We start from the raw sequence: 11,495 nt of genomic DNA on the forward strand, positions 1-11,495 counted from the left end.
GTACTCAGACGAAAAAAAGTGGGTCGAAACGCGAGCATAATATTTTGCGCAAAAGAGTGAAAGAGGATGCAAAAGAGAGAATGAACTGCATCATCCATTTGAGAGGGAAAGGGAGTAAAAGAGAGAAAGATGGAGAAAGGGAGCTTCTCACTGCCGCCGCACCGCCATTTGTGAAGAAGAGGAGGAAGTGCACGAAGGGCGAAGAGGAGCCACTGTCACGAAGAGGAGCTGGCGAATCCATTCTCGGGCTTTGTAGTGAGTGCATTGCTCCCTCTTGGTTTGTTTTTGTTTTTTCTCCTTTTCTTTTACTTTTTTTAAAGAAAATGATGTGTACTTAGAGAGAAAGAGAGGAAATGAGAGAGGGGAAGAGAGAAAAAAAAAGAATGAACGAGAGAGATAGGGAATAAACACGAAACATAATAAAGAAAGAGAGAAAGAGAGAGTGAAGGAGGGAGAGAGGAGAATAAATGGATAAAAGACAAAGAGAGGGTAACATCTTGTTCTTTAATTTCTTATTTTCTTGTTTTTAGTGGTAGTAGTACTAGTGGTGGTAGTAGTAGTAGTAGTTCTTTAATTTCTTCTTTTCTTATTTGTAATAGTAGTAGTGGTGGTGGTTGTAGTAGTAGTAGTTCTTTAATTTATTCTTTTCTTGTTTTTTTTTTTTTGTGGTAGTAGTTCTTTAATTTATTCTTTTCTTGTTTTTTGTTTTTTGTTTTTTTGTAGTAGTAGTAGGAGAGAGAGAGAGAGAGAGAGAGAGAGAGATGTTTTGTTAAAAGTGCACCTTGGTGTGTTCGATGCTTCGGGAAGGCGAGTAGTAGTAGTAGTAATAGTGGTGGTGGTGGTGGTGGTGGTAGTAGTAGTAGTAGTAGGAGAGAGAGAGAGAGAGAAGAGAGAGAGGTTTTGTTAAAGGTGCATCTTGAGTGTTTTCGACACTTTGAGAAGGTGAGTACTAGTAGTAGTAGTAGAGAGAGAGAGAAAGAGGTTTTGTTAAAGATACACCTTGGATGTGTTTTGTTAGCTATATATAGTTTGTTAGCAATATATAGTCTGTCTATATATAGCGCCCCAGGTCCCCTCTATATATTCCTATCATGTGTGCTCAGTAGACATACTTCTGGGGTTCCACTTTCGGTGTCTCAAATCTCTCTTCTCTCCTCTCTTCCTTTCGTCTTCCTCAGTTTCTAACATGGTGTCAGAGCTTTTATTAAATTTTCTAAAAAAAGCTTGTTAATGAACTTTTCTGTGAATGACCGAGGTGTATGTCTGTCATTCTGCGAGCAGAGGATTTCTCTGGTTTTTTATCCCTTTCTACTGGAACAGGGGAGAGATAGATAGACATGGCGATCAAAGGCTCATCGCCAGACCCATCACCTCTGCTGCAGACAAGGGTTATGCCAGAAGGTCACCCTCATCATTACCATCACCATCATCAGTTGTCATCTCATGTGGGCAAGTCCTTCGGCAACATCATGATATCCATCGTGGGGGCAGGCGTCCTCGGCCTCCCCTACGAGGATGTCTCCCCTACAATTTCAAGCACACCAGATGGCTCTTGTCCTGCATCGTCATGGTGGCGGTCGCCTTTGCCTACCACTTCTGCATGATGCTCCTCCTCTGGTCCAGAGCCAGGCTTGAGAAAGATGTAGACCACCCCATCAGCACTTTCTCTAACCTCGGTTTCGTCGCGTGCGGCCGATGGGGCCGCGCCTCAGTCGACCTCACGATCGTCCTCAGCCAGGGTGCCTTCTGCATCGCGTACCTGTGTATTGAGACATGGGGCTGATTCGCTGCCTTTGCAGCGGCGCCTGTCTCTAATTCGCGAGTGAATGATCATGTAGACCACCCCATCAGCACTTTCTCTGACCTCGACTTCATCGCGTGCGGCCGATGGGGCCGCACCTCAGTTCACCTCACGATCGTCCTCAGCCAGGGTGCCTTCTGCATCGCGTACCTCATCTTCATCGGAGAGAATCTGGCCTCTGTCTTCAGTAATCAGGATGATGCCTCTGCATCCCAACCTCGTCGCTCCCCTCGTCAGCTTGTTTTGGCCATCCTCGTCAGCTTGTCTCAGTCATCAAGGAGCAGCCGATGTCATCAGCGGCTTTTCCATGGTCGTCATGATGCAGCAGAATGTAAGTACCATCGTAGTTGAGGGTGTTGCTTCACCGGTAGCATATCAGGGTTTGAATACAATTCCCTTCGTTGTGGGGGTTGCTGTCTATACCTTTGAGGGTTTTGGCCTGGTTTTGCCATTGGAATCTGCTATGAAAGATAGAAAGAGTTTGGGAGCGTGCTTGGGCTCGCCTTGCTATGCATTGCCATGCTGTACACGCTGTTCGGGCTTCTAGGGCCCATAATTCCTGGCCTGCAGACGAGCAGATACGAGCGATGGGAGCAGTATTTCAAAGACCCTTCACAGTGGCTGGACTTGCGACACCGCAAATGGTGCTCCAGGTCACCTGATTTCAAGCATAAGATAGAGGGCTATGGGCTATGGCTGAGTCCAAGGATGTGCCTAGAGTGGGTAACAAAGTGGCTCCAGGAAGTGGATGCAAGGAAGGTAGCCTCCATATCTAGTGATACCGATACAAGAAGGGCTATACCTTCATCTATAACACATGGAAATGATAACCATCATCATCATGATTATGATAGCCATCATATGAGGCACCATAAGGCCAACTACGGTTGTTTAAATCATGAACGAAAGGAGCATATTGCAACATTGTGGCATTTAGTTTTCACAGCTCCATGGGAGTGGTGGGATCACACGCAGAGCAAGAGACATTGCAACTATCCAGATTACAAGCACAAGATAACTGGGGCTCGCCTTGCTATGCATTGCCGTGTTGTACACGCTGTTTGGGCTTCTAAGGTACATGGCGTTCGGGGAAGGTACATGGCGTTCGGGGAAGGCACATTGGACATCATCACTTTGAACCTTGGGTCCAATTGGAGGACAGTAGTTGTGAAGTTTTTCAGGGTAGCATTGATGCATTCCATCTAGTTTTGAACTGAATCCATGGTTTTCGCTCAAAATATGAGTGGGAGATAATACAGAGAGGTTGATTAGAAACCTGGTAGCTTACGAGAGCCACTTAGCAGATAAGCTTCCTCTCGATAAGCTTTCTCTCTCTCTCTCTCTCTCTCTCTCTCTCTCTCTACATTTTAACGTCAACATTACTTTTGGATGTTGATATTGCCATGCTTCATGATGATCGTCCTCGTTCGTTATTCCAGCTAATGAGTATCTATATTCCAGCTGATGACAAATTGTTTTATTTATATTCTATTCATGGGGCCCCACATGTGTTATGTTGTCTATAGAGCGGCGTCGTGAACCGTCTCTATAGACCTTGTGTTGTTCTAATGTCACTGTAATATTTTTCTTTAATTTTTGATGTGACAGATATACTGCTTACATCCCAAGTTCAGTTGAAGAAATTTCTTGGAGATTTTATCTTTTGCAGTGATGTCGCTTATAGAAGGAATTTCTTGGAGATGTTCAGTTGAAGGAATTTCTTGGAGATTTTATCTAAGGAATGTCTTGGAGATTTTATCTTTTGCAGTGATGTCACTTATCCTTATTTTACATCTTGTATATTTAGGAGTGATAAAGCTCTTTTGATACCTCTGAGTAGGCTGTTGTAATTTAGGAGTGATGTAGCTCCTTCTCCGTTGATGTTTGATGCTATGAATAGGCTTTTATAAGTTCAACTTTGTAATTTTATATTTTGAATATTAATATAATGGTAGGCCTATCACTACAATAGAAACGAGGCATAAATGCGCATGTTAGACGCACAAAGTCGGGCGCGTCTATCATTGCGTCTATATGTGCGTGTAAATAGACACGAATTTTGTGTCTATATATCCGCACAAATAGATGCCAATATAGGCGTGTCAGCAGACGCGCAATTATTTTAACCACCTAAGATTGGAATTAATATAATTAAAAAACCAAAGTTAATAATTATTTAACCACCTGAAATTGATTCTTGAGCATGCACGCATGCGCATGATAAAAACCATAGAATTAAGAATACACATTGAATCATTGAATTAAAAAAAATAAAGTTAATCATTACTTTTTCATTGCTTTCTAATGAATGGCAGTTCCTCCAGTTTTGACAAGCCTGATATAAGTAATTAGCGGCAAGCGACAGAAACCTTACAATTAGTAGCAAGCATTGCAATATATATCTCGTAATTTCTCTACTTGAAGATGATAAAAAATACTTCATTTTTATTATGGAAAATTCAATTTAGCTTTAAACTTGACTATTGATTCTTGAGTATCCACGTGTGCGCATGATCAAAACCATAGAATTAAGAATACACATTGAGTCATTAAGCAAATTAAGTATATTAGAGTGAATGATCAATCTCATCTTCAATGAGATCAGCCCTTGCTAAACTATCTACTTCTAGGTCTATGTTACCAAGAGGTAACGAAACAAATAAGTCTATCCCACTATCAGATGTGTTGCTATATTGCTCAATAACTTCATTAATATCATCGACAATCACATTATTGTCTTCTTCTATGTTTCCTTGAACATCCTCGCGAGATTCATCTTGTACTATATCACGCATATCATCCATTATCGTGTCATCATGCACATCATCATTAATTGTTGGATTGTCATCTACTATCTCCATGTCGGTAATATTACCATATATTGGTTTTGAATGATTAGATATAGGGATGATATACCACCATTGGTTATTGTTTATCATTGGATGATACACAACCTGTATTTGAAAAACAAAAGCAAGAAACTTAAATACTTATTATATTGTGCATATGTATCACATGTATACATATTAAAAAATTAGTCTTTGCATATATACCTGCTCGCATTGTTGAGGTACATTAGGGCCAAAAACGCTTCAAAAATGGCACTTGTAAGAAAGTGATTAAGTTGCTAATTAGTTGAGGTTTAGGAAGAATAAAACCTCTAAATTTGGTTGTCCAGATGTGATTAATGAGAGAATATTTGGTTCATTGAAGAGGTCGGCCATTAATTGCCCTCATCTTTTAATCCAGGTCAGGGGTCACCTTTTCGGCCGTTTATTGTCTTGGAACTCGAGAGATTTTGTATTTTCGAGATTTTTGTACGAACTTCGCATTTGTTTGCTCCCGCGTTTTCTTTCTATACACTATTCTCTTTTACCATTCCTTTTGCTGCACTTGCTTTCTATCACTGTGAAATTCTTGCTCGGTTCATTTGCTAGAATGTCTAGCAATACTACTTCAAATAACACAGGCGCAAGCACACATAAATACAAGCTATCTATTTAGCTAGATCTGACTTACACATCTTGGAGAAGTATACATCATCGAGTATTGATAGATGAGATTGAAGCCAACAGGTTGTGAACACAAGGAATGAAGCATATAGATTTGTGGGTGGATGGAAATATCTATCCCAGGGATCCTTCTACAGGTAAACCACCTCCTTTTTTGAATGTCCATGACTATATAAGATATGCTGGAGAAGGTTACAATGGAATGCTTGGCTACTGTATGAGGTTATACTCTGCATCTTACACATATATAGCTCAAGTGCACGAAATGAAAAAAGCACTAGAAACTACACAAACAAAAATTTTAGATACACCTTGATGTTTTTCTGAAACTCCTCAAGCAACATAAGACAATATATACATATGCGGAAGAGTTCAAAAGATCAATCACAAAGCTTGTTCAGGCGATTAAAGAGGCATGGGGAGAAAAAGATATCACTTTTTATCTGGTAAAGTAATAATTATTTAATATCGGCTTATTTTGATAGGTTTTTCAATTGGTATAAAATTTGTGTTACTTTGTATTGCAGCATATTCTTCATATTCATGGACCTTTCTTTGTGGAGGAGCATGGCCCCTTAGCAACTTATAGCAACCAAGGCATGGAAAAATCCCACTATCAAGCACGCACAAGTTATTTTCGAAGCACAAGGCATGGGGGAGGAGTTACAAAAAGCAATGCTTTGGAGGAGCTATTCAACTGGTTTTTTCGACGACAACTTCAAAGAATGCAAATAAAAGACGGCAATGACACATGAGCAATCACACTTTTATATATAAGAAAGAATATATACAAAGCTAGTTTTCCAAAACTCTCACATTCTCTTCCTCCTCAGGAATCTTTCCTCTATAACGTAGAAATTTTTTTCTCTTGTAGCCAGCTATAGATTTTACATCAGTTCTGTCTGCAGCTAAGGCGTAGGATGAAAACGCCAAAAAGTATCCTGCTCTAGAAGCAGAGTAACCTGGACCGTAGCCAAAAATCCTAATTGCTGCAGTCTTTTCCAAAAACATTACTTTGTTGGCATTATATTGTAATCCTGAGAAACCTAGAAGCCTTGTAAGAGCTTTAATACAAAGTATCGGCCATGCTGCATCCTCTGAGAAACTACTATGAAGTACAAAAAAGGATTCAGGGTCAATCCTAGCCAAGTAGTGGCCGAGTGCAATGTCTTTGGTGGTGTTACTAGCAGCTCTCGATCCTTTGCCACGCCCCAAGAAGTTATCTGTATCAGGAATCTCCAACTGCAAATAAAACCCATACTGAATGAGCATGAAATGTAAACCTACCAATGTATAAAAGCAAATTCAAAATTATCTTACCACTTGATTTTCATCGTACTCCAATTTAAACGGATTCCATAAATTAATTGATGATGCTGTCTCATTGGTGTTAGTCAATTCTTTAACATATTCAGACTCCTCACTTCCAAAATTGGAAATTCTTTAACAATAAAAGCATCAGATTTTCTCATCATCTTTCAGTTTTTGGAATGAGTGCAGCAAAATATGTCTGTTGAATGAAACCTCTCAGAGAGTGGGCCCTGCACTTTCTAGAAAATACTGCCTTTTCATTTCCTGTTGACCCAATGGGAACATGGACATATTCAATTGTGCCAACTTCAACAGAAGGACCTGCAAGAGTTTCAAACTCCAAAAAAGCCTCCTCAATATATTTTTCACAAAATTTCAGAACTTTGTCAAGTTCCCAATCAGGATTAAAAATATTTTTCACAACTCCATAGAATGAGAGATCCATTCCATTCTAAAGCATAAAATCAAGTAGCCTCTCTGATGGAGTGATATCAATGAGCTCTGATACTCCTTGACCTCTCATTACCGACGTTCGCTTCCCTGGAGATGTACTTGGCTTTCTCACACTGGTGGCAGAGGATGGAGAGGAAAAAGAATGCACAGGCTGATCAGATGTTGATGCACTTGAGCGTTTTGAAAGCCTTCTTCTTTTACCAGTTCCTGGAGAAGAAACCTTGGACCCTAGGAATTCTATGGATTCAGATATGTTTACAACTTCTGATGATACGGCGCGATAAGAGAGAAACGATTCAGACGGATAGGCCCCCTCGCGCTGTATCGGTGTTCCCAGTAAGAAGCGCTAGAGCCACAACAAAGGTGGTCACACGAGCTTGAGGAGTGCTGAAAGAAGACTGTGTAGAACCTCCAAAACGAAGCGAAGAGAGGAAAGCGAAGAAAACCAACAGTCGCTCTCGCACCGTATCAGCAATACAAACAGAGGTCGGAAACAAAAAAAAACCGTACAGATAAGAAACACACCCTTATGTAGGCGCGGATTATGCCACTTGGCAGTATCCGTTACTCTCATACACGTGGCAGTAGCCGTTGGGCAACACGTGGCGGATGACCACGTGGTGAACAAGTGGACCGGTCATTACTTGACACGTGGCATACATACCATAAAGAGGTGTGCCGATACGGAGCGAGGGCGTCCAAACGGTGTGCTCGTTTCCTCCATATCGCGCCGTATCAGCAGTTTCCTCCATATCGTACCAATACGGAGCGAGGGCGTCCTTACGCAGTGTTGGTTTTTCCCATATCGTGCCGTATCGGCAGCTGATCTCCAATACGGAGCGATAGCTTCAAAACGGTGTGCTCGTTTCCTCCTTTTCGCGCTGTATCGGCATCTGACCTCCAATATGGAGCGATAGCGTCCAACCGGTCTGCTCGTCTCCTCCATATCGCGTCGTATCGGCATGTGATCTCCAATACGGAGCGATAGCGTCCAACCGGTCTGCTCGTCTCCTCCATATCGCGCCATATCGGCATGTGATCTCCAATACGGAGCGATAGCGTCCAAACGGTCTGCTCGTCTCCTCCATATCGCGCCGTATCGGCATGTGATCTCCAATACGGAGCGATAGCGTCCAACCGGTCTGCTCGTCTCCTCCATATCGCGTCGTATCGGCATGTAATCTCCAATACGGAGCGATAGCGTCCAAACGGTCTGCTCGTCTCCTCCATATCGCGCCGTATCAACATGTGATCTCCAATACGGAGCGATAGCGTCCAACCGGTCTGCTCGTCTCCTCCATATCGCGCCGTATTGGCATGTGATCTCCAATACGGAGCGATAGCATCCAAACGGTTTGCTCGTCTCCTCCATATCGCGCCGTATTGGCATGTGATCTCCAATACGGAGCGAAGGCGCTGTTCCATTGTGTTGGCTTTGTTCATATCGCGCCGTATTGGGTTTGCTTATTTCGTCACTTTCCTCGCCAATTTCTCTTTCAGTTATTGTCCTTCTGGTTGTTATTATTGCTTTTTCTGGATGGCAAGGACAAAGCAAACTGCAAGAAGAGTGTATATGGGAAGGACAGTGGGGGTAGAAGAAAGTTAAAATTTGATGAATCCGAGGGGGTACCATATTCGCGTTGTATCGGCAATGCTATTTTTGGGTGGTTTTTTTGTGATTTTTTGGATCTCTTTTAGGCCTTTTTTGCTTAGAAATATTTTTAAAATAGAAAAAGAGCTTTAAAAAATTCAAAAAAAAATTCAATGTGTTTATTAGGCTTTGAAAAAATTTTAGGAATTTTTTCAGATTTTTTTGAGCTCATTTGCTATTTTTAAAAATATTTTTAAGCAAAAAAGGCCTAAAAAAGACCTTAAAAATCACAAAAAAAACCACCAAAAAGTAGCATTGCCGATACGGCGCGAATATGGGTATCTGAGCGCCTCGGATACCCATATTCGCGCCGTATCGGCAATGCTACTTTTTGGTGGTTTTTTTTGTGATTTTTAAGGTCTTTTTTAGGCCTTTTTTGCTTAAAAATATTTTTAAAAATAGCAAATGAGCTCAAAAAAATCTGAAAAAATTCCTAAAAATTTTTCAAAGCGTAATAAACTCATGGAAATTTTTTTGAATTTTTTTGATAGGTTTAAGATCTCACAAAAAATAAGTCATTACAAGGGGGATGTACTTTGCACGCGCATGTTTACTCCTTCACGATACTGAGGGAGGAGGACCCCTACGGAGAATTTGTTGTGCCACTCTTGCACCATATCAAGTCATCCATGATATGCAGCGAAAAGTATAGTACCAAGCATTATGCTTTTTGCCACGCTCGCGCCGTATGAACTGCTCCACAATACGGTGCGAATATGACCCTGCAAAAATTTGGCTTTACTGCTCTCGCGTCATATCAACTTATCCTCACATGGTTGACTTTATGAATTTATGAATTATCCTTACATTGTTGCTGCTCATGCTCATAAGATCACCCTAATGAATAAAGATTTTAATATGATTAGCAGAATAAGGTACCGAGGATGATGTTTGCAAGAGAAAAATCGATGTAATTGGACCTGTTAATTATAAGAGAATGGGTGAGGTGTATGGGCAAATGGTTATTAATGTTTCTTGCACTTCTGAGGAAGAGGACTATCTTAGCATATCTCATGAGGACAAGTCCATGCTAGTTGTAAAAAGGATATTTAATTGTTAGATTCTGTAGTTTATTATTGCATAAGGTAAGGCATTTTGACTCTAAAAAATTTTAGTATATAGAATAATTATGCTATTGATTGCAAATAACACTCCTTTATTTTTGCTATTAGCTTTAGGACATTGATTGCATCTCTTAGCCAATAAATCTCTAAAATTATGTGTATTGTTGATCCACTGTTATCAATGGAATTTTTTTTGAGATTTTGTTCAAATATAACAATGTTTTTTTTTTAGATTTAGTTCAAATATAACAATGTCTTTCAAAGCTTTTGATTCCATCACAACTACCATAAAAATTTTTATTACATCGGATTCACTCACCAGAGAAATTATCATCATGAACTCTCTAAGTGGTATCCATGGCCAAGGAAGAATGTGGGTTGAATGGAATACTGCTTGCTTTTTGGTTAATTATTTATTTTATTTGATTATCTATTTTAGTTACATGTTTCCATTTGTAGTGCTGGCAGGCTCCTGACTACCTTCTTGTACACCACATATGAGGATATTGTTAATCCTAGAAAACCATATAACTCTCTCTAGCAAGAAGTACCATTGCAAAGTCACAAAGTCATACATATACTTATGGAAAAAGAGTGCTTTTCAAATGTCTGCAGGACAATAGATTCAAAGATACTCAAGATAGATGGAGTGAATGTAAGTCTCTTTCATATTGTTGGTTTTTTTAGGGACCCCTTTTTACCAACTTGTTACATTTTTTCTCACAGTGCTGGCAGGCTCCTCTTCCAAAAAGTTTCTACTTAGCCAAGATACCTTTGTTCTTTGTAAATTTGCTGTTTTGAAGCAAGCCACGAAGATATGGAGGGGTACAAACCATGATAAACGTATTCTTCTTGAGATCCTTCCAGCTGTCATGGACTTTTTAATATCCTGAGATATTTTGAATTTGAAACTCTGCATCGTTACCTTGTCAAGAATCTCCCAGTTTAGAGATGAAAGACTTGGCAATGGCAAATCTTCGATATTCCCATACCTATCCGCTTTAGAGGGAACCACATACTGTGCATAATATATAAAAACCTTGCATTCACTAAAAAAAGACACAGTTTGATCGGCATAAATAATGTCTGCCAATACCTTATGAATGGCATGGAAAGTCCCACTTAGGCTTTCCACAGGTTGCCATTCAATACTTGTTGACGGAAAGATATCTACAATGACGAACCGTTTGTTAGAACTTGCATAAATGAAAAAGAATTATATACGCTTTTCAACTAATAACTTACAATGTGTTTGTTGGGGAACACATTCGTTTGGAGGCAAATGCATATCCTTGGCCATGTAAACATGTTGCACCTTGACAAACCAGCCTTCGGGCATAATTTTGAAGGCAATGATACGCCCCTTCCAGTGATGTTTTATATCATCTCATTTTCTTCTTTTCACCTTATGAGAGCCCTTGCAAGATGGCAGCATGGTAACCCAATCGTTTACAGCAAAGGTTTTGGGCTCAAAATTTCCATCTGCTCCCTGGCTATAGACCGTGCAAGAGTGTATCAAATGAGAAGGGCGCCTGGAGGAAGCCATGAAAAGAATGAAAGCGCAAAGAAAGAAACTCAAAGAGGGGTGAATGAACTAAAAAGTAGCGCCAAGAATACAAATGAGTATGTATTGGGCGCCAAAAACAATATTGAAAGATCTCCCGACTTTCAAAAAACTCATTATTAATTTCATCACATCTCTG

The 11,495-nt window shown here is 40.3% G+C and overlaps 1 pseudogene; it reads left to right on the forward strand.

The window, feature by feature from the left end:
• Positions 1-1,337: 1,337 nt before the first annotated feature.
• Positions 1,338-7,458, forward strand: LOC148022265 (amino acid transporter AVT3C-like; annotated as a pseudogene).
• Positions 7,459-11,495: the final 4,037 nt, after the last annotated feature.

The sequence above is a fragment of the Lygodium microphyllum genome, chromosome 17 (genome assembly GCF_053477565.2).
Source record: "Lygodium microphyllum isolate KBCC chromosome 17, Lygodium_microphyllum_v1.1.10, whole genome shotgun sequence".
Lineage (NCBI taxonomy): Eukaryota > Viridiplantae > Streptophyta > Polypodiopsida > Schizaeales > Lygodiaceae > Lygodium > Lygodium microphyllum.